This window comes from Arachis stenosperma, chromosome 1, assembly GCF_014773155.1.
Source record: "Arachis stenosperma cultivar V10309 chromosome 1, arast.V10309.gnm1.PFL2, whole genome shotgun sequence".
In the NCBI taxonomy this organism is placed as follows: domain Eukaryota; kingdom Viridiplantae; phylum Streptophyta; class Magnoliopsida; order Fabales; family Fabaceae; genus Arachis; species Arachis stenosperma.
Window position 1 is genome coordinate 91888180 of NC_080377.1, and position 12050 is coordinate 91900229.

At 38.9% G+C, this 12050-nt stretch overlaps 1 non-coding gene across 1 annotated transcript; it reads left to right on the plus strand.

Annotated features, from left to right (window-relative positions):
* Nucleotides 1-11673: 11673 nt before the first annotated feature.
* On the plus strand, nt 11674-11777 carry LOC130956930 (small nucleolar RNA R71). The gene has a single exon (XR_009077232.1). It is a non-coding gene; the product is annotated as a small nucleolar RNA R71 (small nucleolar RNA).
* Nucleotides 11778-12050: the final 273 nt, after the last annotated feature.

A 12050-nucleotide genomic window follows, 5' to 3' on the forward strand; every position in this document is an offset into this window, starting at 1 on the left:
AATGATGAATTCTTCTTCAAAGAAACTTCTTATAGCATTTCACTAATTTGAATCAAAATTTTGTTAAACTTGTTTGAAGAAATATCATATTGGATCATGGTTTAGAGCTCGAACACACAAAACCTGTGAGATTTTGAGCCTATTTAATTGGTTGCATTTTATCAACCAATATTTTGTTTTGGTGTGTGTTGTTCTCTCTAAAATTGTGATCTATATCTTGCTTGATTCTATATTTCGATGGTTTAATGTATGCATATACTTATATGATTGAGGCCTTGTTTCACTTAGCTTACATACCCATATGGCCTTACGTTTCATTATCCCTTGCAAACCAAAGTTGAGCCTATTTTACCCCTTTATTTTTTACTTTACCACATCACTAAATCTAAGCAGAAAACAATAATGTCCCTAATTTGAATCCTTGGTTAGCTTAGAGGTGTGGGGAAGTTGGGTTTGGAAACATTTGGTTTGAGAATTGGGTGTTGTGTAGTCTTGAGAGAATATGAACAAGAATGTTAAGCAGATGTTTATGCATGCAATACTTTAATCATATGCATTGAGAAAAACATAATAAAAGAAAAGAGAAATGAAAAAAAATATGAGAAAAAGAAAAGAAAAAGAGCAAACAATAAAAAGGGGACAAAATGCCGCAAAGTAAATGATAGCAATGCATATGAGTTGTACTCAAATTCGGATGCATGAATATGTGGAAAACATAGTTAATGGGTAGTTAGATTTTGCATTTTAATTACGTGGATTGTCCTAAGTTAGGTGAGATGTTTAAGTTAATCAAGGATTTAAATTTCAGTCCACTTAACCAAATACATTCCTACCTTGACCCTAACCCCATTACAACCCTTGAAAAGACCTCTTGATATGTGTATTTATGCATTAAATTTCTGTTGATTGGTAGAAGAAGAGCAAGTCTTAGAAAGCAAGCTTAGTAGAGAATTGAGAGAATCAAACCTTAAACACCTGAGCGATTATAGTGTATACACTTCTGGTGAGGGTTCGATGCTCGATTCTTTGTTTTCAGCTTTCACGAGCTTTCTTCTTCCAAGTTGACTTGTACTTCATTTTTATAGTTTGAATTAGTGAAATCCAGTTCATATTTGTTCTTGAAGGATTTGTTTGCTTTCAACTAAGTAGGTAGAAACATTTTGCATGCTGTTGCATTCACATAGATAGGTTGCATTTCATACTCTCTACCATTCCTCTTCACTCTTATAGTTCTCTTGAGCTTAGCATGAGGACATGCTAATGTTTAAGTGTGGGAAGATTTGATGCACCACTATTTCGTGGTACATCTTGTGCTTAATTGAGTAGATTTTATCCACTAATCTCACACTTATTCATAGAAATCACATGTTTTACATTTTCCTTCATGATTTTGTGCTATGATTGGAAACATGTTTCTTTGGTCTTAATTTAGCTAATTTTAAATCCTCTCTTATTACCATTCGATGCCTTGATATGTGTGTTAAGTGTTTTCGGAGATTACAGGGCAAGAATGGCTTGGAGAATAGAAAGGAAGCTTGCAAAAATGGAAGGAACACAAAGGAAAAATGAAGCTGACCAGCGGAACGTGACGTGTATGCGTGACCAGCGCAAAAGAGGAGAGACACATACGCATGACTGACGCGTACGTGTGACTAGGGATTTCACCAGACAACGCGCACGCGTGACTTACGCGCACGCGTGATGTGCGCCACGTGCAGAAGTTGTAGATTTCTGGGCTGTTTTTGACCCAGTTTTTGGCCAAAAAAACACATATTAGAGGCTACAGAGTGGGGGAATCCATTCATTCATCATACAACTTTTCATTCATAGAATTTTAGGTTTTAGATGTAGTTTTCTAGAGAGAGGAGAGAGCCTCTCTCTCTAGGTTTTAGGATTTAGGATTTCTCTTATACTCTTATAGATTACTCATTGTTATTTTAGTTTGTGAACTTTTGATGTTAGATTCAATCTCCATATTAATGCAATTGACTGTTTGGATTTTATTATCTACTATTAATAATATACTGTTATTTTGTTCCTTCCAAGTGTTTGATAAAATGCTTGGGAGGGTTCTAGAGTAGATTTTTCTCCTTTTAGCTTTGGTTGAGTAATTGGTGACACTTGAGTTATCAAACTCCTTTGTTGATGGATACTTGTTATGTTTGCAAGTTGATTTGAATTTCACTAACTCTAGTCTTTCCTTGGGAGTTGACTAGGACTTGAGGATTTATATTGATTCATCCACTTGACTTATCTTCATAGTTAGAGGTTGACCAAGTGGAAGCAACAGACAATTCTCATCACAATTGATAAGGATAACTAGGATAGGACTTCCAATTCTCATACCTTGCCAAGAGTTTTTATTGTTATTATTCTATTTTCTCTACAATTTACTCTTCTCGTTTCACATCCCCAAAACCCCAACTTGCACAACTCATAACCAATAATAAGAACACTTCCCTATAATTCTTTGAGAGACGACCCTAGGTTTAAATACTTCGGTTATCAATTTTATTAGGGGTTTGTTACTTGTGACAACCAAGTTTTTGTACCAAAGGATTTTTGTTGGTTTAGAAACTATACTTGCAACGAGAACTTATTTGTGAAATTCTAGACCACGCAAGAATCCGTTCATCAATATACAAGTTCTTATTCCTGAGATTCAAATCCTTGGTTAATGGGGTTTCATGCATAGCAACTTAGGTTCATGTTCCTGCTGGTTTCTAGGCTATAACTTGCTCTCAAGCACTGAAATTGTTGCCTTCTATGAGACCCTTATTCATTGATTCTTGTTTTAGCTTTGCTTTGTTTTCCTTTTCTCTTTTAGAGTTTATTGCTTTCTTAGGCTAAGTGCTCTGTGATGAGGCAACTCTTTATGATAAGCTTTTAGCCAACACTCCCGAACCAGTTGGTTCAAGGTGCTAGGTGTTGAGGCACCCCTAAGGACTTACTCACTCAAGTCTCTCCTCAGCACATACACACCATAGGCACATGGTTTGTTATTTCTTTCTAGAGACCTTGGTGTTCAGAACCTCTTTGGGTTACTAAATGTTTTGTAACAAGGTTGCTCTTGATAGTGGACTTTCTGTTGGCAATCTCAGGTTAGTTAACCCAAGTTGTCAAGTGATGAAGCACTCCTAAGAACTTACTCATCCAAGCAGATCCTTGCATAGAAACACCATAGACACATGTCTCAAGGTTCAAACTATTAGTGCCTAGCCTTATTTCTTGCTCTTTTCTTTCTTTTTTATTCTCTTTTTCTCTTTTGGGATCTTATTATTTATCTAAGTCTCATAGAATGCACTTCAAGCTCATACTTCAAGAGACATCTTTAACCTTGTACCTTATTGATGAACCAACTTAGCTAACAACACCACCACAAGCACTAGGACTTTATTCTTTAACAATTGGACTTCACTCTTATTTTTCATAACATTTTCTTTTATTGAACTCAAGAAACAAGCATACAATCATAGCATTAGTGCTGTGGCCTAAGCACCTAGCTAGCAAGAAAAACATAAACAAAGAAAATGAAATACAAAAACAGAATTGAAATTCCTATGCTACTATGGAAGCATGTTCTATTTCGTACATGATTTTCCATATTTAGAGCTTAGAAAGAAAAGAACTCCACCAACTTTCATTCTTTGATGTGCTTCCCCTTCTTGTTCTTCTCTTCTTCTTGGTTTCCTTCCTGGTTGTTCCTTCTACTTGTGCCTCCCTATATCCGTGCTATTCTCGCCTTCTTCCAATCTTCTAATACTTTTCTCACTGATTTATGGCTCTGCTCTGCTCTTTCTCTTTCTACCCATGCCAACTCATCATGGACCTCTTCATATCTTCTGATTCCTGGGTTCAGTACGGGTAGCTGTCCAACCAAGTAACCCAACCTAGCTTGCGTATTTACATCATACACAGATCTGCTCATATAAACCCCTTCTTGAAATGCCCTGTACTCATCAAATATGTCCTCCTGTTCATTTTTCTTTCGATGCAACTCATGAATGTGTGCACCTTGGTGTGCTTGCATGTGGATTAACTTCTGGATGGTCTCTTGTTGTTGAGCTTTCCTTTGGTTCACCATATTGAAGGATTCACCCCACTATTTTCCTTGTTCAAGCTGCTACTCCATTAATTGCTTTTGCCACCCATTTTGGTGATCCATCAACTGAAAGTTCAATTCTTCTTGGTGGTTCATCATTTGTAATTGGAGGTTCCTCTGTAGCTCTTGGTTTTCTAGGTAATTCCTTGATAAACTATCAATGGCTTCTTTGACTTGGCTCATGTCCAAGGTGACTGGAACTTGTTCTTCTGAAGCTTGTCCTTCTAAAGCTTGTGGCACTGCTCTTTTCTTTGGTCTTTTCTGAGGTTGAGGAGGTGCAACATAGTTCATTCATTGAGCGGTAACTGGGATACCAACCTTCACCCACTCAGTGTCCATATCCTCAAACACTACCTTAGCCCTTTCACACAAGCGAAAGATAGTGCTAGGATAGCCCAATCGAGCTCCAGAATCATTTTTATCAGCCAGTTTTTGAATACCTTGAGCTATGAGTTCATGAATCTTGATTTTCCCTCCTTTCAGTATACACTGCACCATTGTTGCTCTCTTGCGGTTAACCTCTGAATTGTTTCTGGCAGGGAGGATAGATCTCCTTATTATTTCGAACCACCCCTTAGCTTCAGAGATAAAGTCTCCCCACTTAATAAACTTGGGTGCTCCACGGGGGTCTCTTACCCAATCTGCTCCTTGGATATAAATGTCATTTACAATCTGGTCATAGTTGGGATCACCACTTATTCTCGATTGGTAGCTTTCTTCCTCAAATGGTATGGTTCATAGCTTTAATACCCTCATGATGGTTATTGGACTGAAATTCACCACCACTCCTCTTACGTAACTTCTATAGGAATTATCCTCCTTATCTTGTCAAACTACATTTTCATAAACTCTCTAACAAGAGTTGCACTTACCTTTGTAACTGGATCAACAAGAAGTTCCCACCTCCTTTTCTCGATTTTCTCTATGATTTCTGGACATTCCTTCTCCCTAAATTGGAAACCCAACTCGTGTATTATCTCCTTATCAGCCATCCATCCGAACTGTAGTGCATGGTGCAAGGTTCTGAATTTCTTTTCATCAAAAGGGTGTTGCTCCATGGGTTCCTTCTCCTTTCTTCTCTTGGAGCTGGGTGATGCCATAGGTAAGGAGTTGAATACAAAGATATTGAGAAGTGTGGTTTAATGATAGACTTTGACCAATACTGGAAAGAAGGGTTTGGTTGTTCCTAATGAAATGATAAGTGGAGTTTGAAACATGCAATGGTTTCATTTACAAGAAGTAAAAGCTATTTATATTGGATGGTGGTGGGTAAATGAAGGGTGTGGATTGATCTTTGTAGGGTGAGAATGGATGGTGAGGGTTTGAAGTAATATGAGCATAAGGATCACCATTTTATGATGTGGTTGGGTTCAGTCTTCAAGGGTAGGGGTTATAACATATTGATTCCTTCAATGGTTGCATGGCAACACTTCCCAAGGAACCCCATTCAAGGACATGTGCTTATTCTCTCATGTGGTGGCCAAACTACCCCCCTTGGCTTGTTTTATCAATGCCACCCAGTCCTTCCCTCATTTCCCTATGTAAATAATAAAAGAAAACAAAAGTTTAGTCTATATGTGGCGGCAAAATGAGATATACGGATAACTATCTTTTAAATTTTTATTCAATGACCAATTAAAACAATTTAAGTGTTACTCATGAATTCAAATCAAATTAGCTTTTTACGATCTATGTGTATAACATTAGTGAACACCAAAGTTAGTTTGTGGTCATGTGGTGCAAGGAAAAATTGATTAAGGCTCCCAAGATATATATGACATGATTCTAATATATTTCTTTAGTGTGCCTTACAACACCAAACTTGTTGTTCACTATCTGTTACATTCAAGCCTTCAATTAAGTGCTTTGTAAAACTTGAATTGAATTTCATGAGTATTACTTTATTAAATACTATTAAAAACATAAACTAAAAGGATATACAACATGGGTTGCTGGTGGACGAAATTGTGATCACATCAATGTAGTACTCTTTGTTATTGTATGGAATCATTATTATGGCTCTTGGCTATGTGTGGACACAACTCCGTTCAACTTAACCAGCAAGTGTACTGGGTCATCCAAGTAATACCTTACGTGAGTAAGGGTCGATCCCACAGAGATTGTTGGTATGAAGCAAGCTATGGTCACCTTGTAAATCTCGGTTAGGCAGATTAAATGGTTATGGGTTTCGAAAATTAATAATAAATAGAAAATAAAAAGGGATAGAAATACTTATGTAAATCAATAGTGGGAATTTCAGATAGGCGTGTGGAGATGCTAGAATCCTTTCGAATCTCTACTTTCTTATTGCTTTCATCCAATCCTTCTTACTCCTTTCCATGGCAATCTGTATGTAGGGCATCACCATCATCAATGGCTACTTTTAATCCTCTCGGGAAAATGGTCCTATGCGCTGTCACTGCACAGCTAATCGTCTGGAGGCATCACCCTTGTTGATAGCTACATCCCATCCTCTCAGTGAAAATGGTCCAAATGCTCTGTCACAGCACGGCTAATCATATGTCGGTTCTCAATCAGGTTGGAGTAGAATCCCTTGATTCTTTTGCGTTTGTCATCACGCCCAGCCTTTAGGAGTTTGAAGCTCGTCACAGTCATTCAATACCGGAATCCTACTCGGAATACCACAGACAAGGTTAGACTTTCCGGATTCCCGGGATCCTACTCGGAATACCACAGACAAGGTTAGACTTTCTGGATCCCCATGAATGCCGCCATCTATCTAGCTTATACCATGAAGATTCTCTTGGGGAATCTAAGAGATATGTGCCCGGCCTAAGGTAGAACGGAAGTGGTTGTCAGTCATGCGCGTTCATAGGTGAGAATGATGATGAGTGTCACGGATCATCACATTTATCAAAGTGTTGTGCAACGTATATCTTGGAATAAGAATAAAAGAGAATTGAATAGAAAGTAATAGTAATTGTATTGAAACTTGAGGTACAGCAGAGCTCCACACCCTTAATCTATGGTGTGCAGAAACTCCACCGTTGAAAATACATAAGTGAAAGGTTCAGGCATGGCTGAATGGCCAGCCCCCTCAGTGATCAAAAGACCGAATGATCAAAGACTAAAGAGTCAAAAGATTAAACTGTCAAAAGATGTCTAATACAATAGTAAATTATCCTATTTATACTAGACTAGCTACTAGGGTTTACATGAGTAAGTGATTGATGCATAAATCCACTTCCGGGGCCCACTTGGTGTATGCTTGGGCTGAGCTTGATCTATCCACGAGCTGAGGCTTCTCTTGGAGTTGAACTCCAAGTTATAACGTGTTTTGGGCGTTCAACTCCGGATCATGACGTGTTTCTGGCGTTTAACTCCAGACAGCAGCATGTACTTGGCGTTCAACGTCAATTTACGTCGTTAATTTCCGAATAAAGTATGGACTATTATATATTTCTGGAAAGCTCTTGATGTCTACTTTCCAACGCCATTGAGAGCGCGCCATTTGGAGTTCTGTAGCTCCAGAAAATCCATTTCGAGTGCAGGGAGGTCAGATTCCAACAACATCAGCAGTCCTTTTGTCAGCCTTTTTTAGAGTTTTGCTCAAGTCCCTCAATTTCAGCCCGAAATTACCTGAAATCACAGAAAAACACACAAACTCATAGTAAAGTCCAGAAATGTGAATTTAACATAAAAACTAATGAAAACATCCCTAAAAGTAGCTTGAATTTTACTAAAAACTACCTAAAAACAATGCCAAAAAGCGTATAAATTATCCGCTCATCACAACACCAAACTTAAATTGTTGCTTGTCCCCAAGCAAATGAAAATCAAATAGGATAAAAAGAAGAGAATATACTATAAATTCCAAAATATCAATGAATGTTAATTCTAATTAGATGAGCGGGACTTATAGCTTTTTGCTTCTGAATAGTTTTGGCATCTCACTTTTTCCTTTGAAGTTTAGAGTGATTGGCGTCTCTAGGAACTCAGAGTTCAGATAGTGTTATTGACTTTCCTAGTTAAGCATGTTGATTCTTGAACACAGCTACTTATGAGTCTTGGCCGTGGCCCTAAGCACTTTGTTTTCCAGTATTACCACCGGATACATAAATGCCACAGACAGATAACTGGGTGAACCTTTTCAGATTATGACTCAGCTTTGCTAGAGTCCCCAGTTAGTGGTGTCCAGAGCTCTTAAGCACACTCTTTCTGCTTGCTTTTTTCTTTTTCTTTCTATATATATATATATATATATATATATATATATATTTTCGCAAGCTTTTGCTATTCACTGCTTTTTCTTGCTTCAAGAATCAATTTCCTGATTTTTCAGATTGTCAATAACATTTTTCCTTGTTCATCATTCTTTCAAGAGCCAACAATTTTAACATTCATAAAGAACAAGATCAAAAATATGCACTGTTCAAGCATTCATTCTGAAAACAAAAAGTATTGTCACCACATCAATATAATTAAATTAAATTCAAGGACAATTTTCGAAATTCATGTACTTCTTGTTCTTTTGAATTAAAACATTTTTCATTTAAGAGAGGTGAAGGATTAATGGAATTATTCATAACTTTAAGACATAGTTATTACATACTAATGATCATGAAGTAGAGACACAAAACATAGATAAACACAACATAAAAACCGAAAAGCAGAAAGAAATAAGAACAAGGAATGAATCCACCTTAGTGGCGTCTTCTTATTGAAGGACCAGCAAAGTCCTTAAGCCCTTCTATGTCCCTTCCTTGCCTTTGTTGCTCCTCCCTCATTGCTCTTTGATCTTCTCTTATTTCATGGAAAATGATGGAGTGCTCATGATGTTCCATCCTTAATTGTTCAACACTGTGGCTCAAATCTTCTAAGGAAGTGTTGAGTTATTCCCAATAGTTGTTGGGAGGAAAGTGCATCCCTTGAGGCATCTCAGGGATTTCTTGATGATGAGCTTCCTCATGCATCTCTTGAGAACCGTGAAGGGTCTCTCTTTCTTGCTCCATCCTCTTCTTGGTGATGGGCTTATCCTCTTCAATGAGGATGTCTCCTTCTATGATAACTCCAGCTGAGTAACATAGATGGCAAATAAGGTGAGGAAAAGCTAGCCTTGCCGTGTTGGAAGGTTTGTCGGCTATTTTGTAGATTTCATTGGAGATGACCTCATGAACTTCTACTTCCTCTCCAATCATGATGCTATGAATCATGATGGCCCGATCCACAGTAACTTTAGATCGGTTGCTAGTGGGAATGATGGAGAGTTGAATGAACTCCAACCATCCTCTAGCCACAGGCTTGAGGTCCAGTCTTCTTAGTTGGACTGGCTTGCCTTTGGATCTCATGTCGGATCTCCGGATACTCATTTTTCTTGAGCTTGAAAGGGACCTCAGGGATCACCTTCTTCTTTGCCACAACATCATAGTAGTGGTCTTGATGGCTTTTGGAGATGAATCTTTCCATCTCCCATGACTCGGAGGTGGAAGCTTTTGTCTTCCCTTTTCCTTTTCTAGAGGATTCTCTGGCCTTAGGTGCCATTGATGGTAATGGAAAAACAAAAAGCTTATGCTTTTACCACACCAAACTTAGAATATTGCTCGCCCTTGAGCAAGAGAAGAAAGAAGAGAAGAAGAAGAAGAAGAAAATATGGAGGAGAAGGGTGAATGTGTATTCGGCCAAGGGGGAGAAGAGAGGGTTGTGTTGTGTGAAAATGAAGTGGGATGGAGGAGATAATATAGGGAAAGGGGAGAGTGAAGATTCGGCCATATAGGGTGGGATTGGGTGGGAAAGAAAATTTGAATTTGGAAGGTAGGTGGGGTTTATGGGGAAGAGTGGTGATGCTACGATTTTAGGAAATTGCACGATCGGCAAAAATTCCTTCCGGCAAGTGCACCGGTTATCATCAAGTAAAAACTCACAATAGAGTGAGGTCGAATCCCACAAGGATTGGTTGAGTGAGCAATTCGGATTAGAAGTGTGTTCTAGTTGAGCGGAATCAAGATTTAGATGAGAATTGTGGAATGTAAAATTGGCGGGAAACGTAAATGGCAAGAAATTGAAATTGCGGAATCTTAAATTGCATGAATTAATTTCCCAAAATGACAAAGTCTGTGGGGAAGAAATAATTTCCCACTTTCACCAGCACATTCTCAACTACCTCTTCAGCTTGCTTCTGAGTTTTGTCAGCCAGTTGTATGATTACATCAGTGGATCTCACCTCATTCAGTTGTAGCCTCTTTATAAGAGTCAGAGGCATCACATTTATGCTAGCTCCTAGATCACAGAATCCTCTGTCAATTTTTGTTTCCCCTATGATGCAGGGGATATGAAAACTTCCTGGGTCTGTTTTCTTAGAGACTATGTCCTTCTTGATGAGGGCACTGCATTCTTTGTTCATTATTACAGTTTGTCCTCCCTTCAAAACTCTTTTCTTGCTCAGCAATTCCTTCAAATACTTGATATGTGTAGGCATCTGCTGGAGAATCTCAAGAAAGGGAATATTGATATGGAGAGACTTAAATGTCTCTAAAAACCTTGAATATGTTTTCCCTTTTTCACCTCCTCCTAACCTCTGAGGAAATGGTGCTTTTGGTTGGTATGTTTCCAGCATGCCTTTTTGCAGTTCCTTGGCTTGCTCAGTTTCACTTTCCTGCTTAGCTTCTTCCACACCTTCCTTCAAGATTTCTGGCTCCTGTTCTGAGGGTCTGATTCCTTCTTCTTCTGAGACTTCCTTCAATATGGTGATGGCCTTGCATTCTTCCCATCTCACTCCCTTTTGTTCCCCTTTAGGATTCTTTTCTGTGTAACTAGGGAACACTGCAGTTGACTTGGGGGCCTGTTGAGATAGCTCTCCTACTCGAGACTCCATCCTCTTGAGTTTTTCACCATGGTTCCTTAAGGTAGATCTCACATCATCCCTAAAGCTTTTCAACTCACTTATGTCCTGCCCCATGTTTGCAAGAATTCCTTCTATCCTGTTTAATTGATCTTGAAATTGTTGGTTCGGATTAGGTTGGGCAGGTTGATTATTTTGGCTATGATATGGTGGTTGGGAGTAAGTGTTTTGTGTGGCTTGGTATGATCTTTGGTTGGAGTTTTGGTATGTGGAATTGTTATGTTGGTTGGGGTTGTAAGGTTTGTGGTTTTGTGGTTGGGTTTGCTGGTTTCCCCACCCAAAGTTTGGGTGGTTTTTCCAGCCTGGGTTGTAAGTGTTGGAATGTGGATCATATGGTTGCCTTTGTTGATTTCCCACATAGTTGGCCTCTTCCCAATCACCTCCTTCAGTGCTTACTTCCTCTTGATCTTGTGTGTGTATTGCAGCCACTTGATTTGTTTCTAATTTCCTGGTGAGCTCTGCTAGTTGCTTGGCAAACACCTTGTTTTGGGCTAGAATTGTATCAACATGGTTCAGCTCCATGACTCCCTTATTGTTGTGTCTCTCTGAAGCATAGTAGTACTCATTCTCAGCCACTGTCTCAATCACTTCAATGGCTTCTTCCACAGTCTTTTTCCTGTTCAATGAACCTCCTGATGAATGGTCTACAGCCTTCCTTGATTCATAAGAAAGTCCATCATAGAAAATATGCAATTGCACCCAGTCATGGAACATGCCTGGTGGGCATTTCCTTGTCAAATCCTTGAACCTCTCCCATGCCTCGTAGAGAGTTTCACCATCTTGTTGTCTAAAAGTCTGAACCTCAGATCGAAGCCTATTGACCTTTTGTGAGGGGTAGAAACGTGCCAGAAACTTGCTTTCCACCTCATCCCAGGTTGTTAGGCTCCCCCTTGGGAATGATTCCAGCCATTTAGCTGCCTTGTCCCTAAGTGAAAATGGGCATCTTCCTGGACTCCATTGGACTTCACAGTGTCGCAAATTCTCAGGAATTTTGTGAGATGTTGGTTTGGATCTTCATTAGCACTCCCACCAAATGAACAATGATTCTCCACCAGTGATATTAGCTGTGGTTTGAGTTCAAAATTGTTG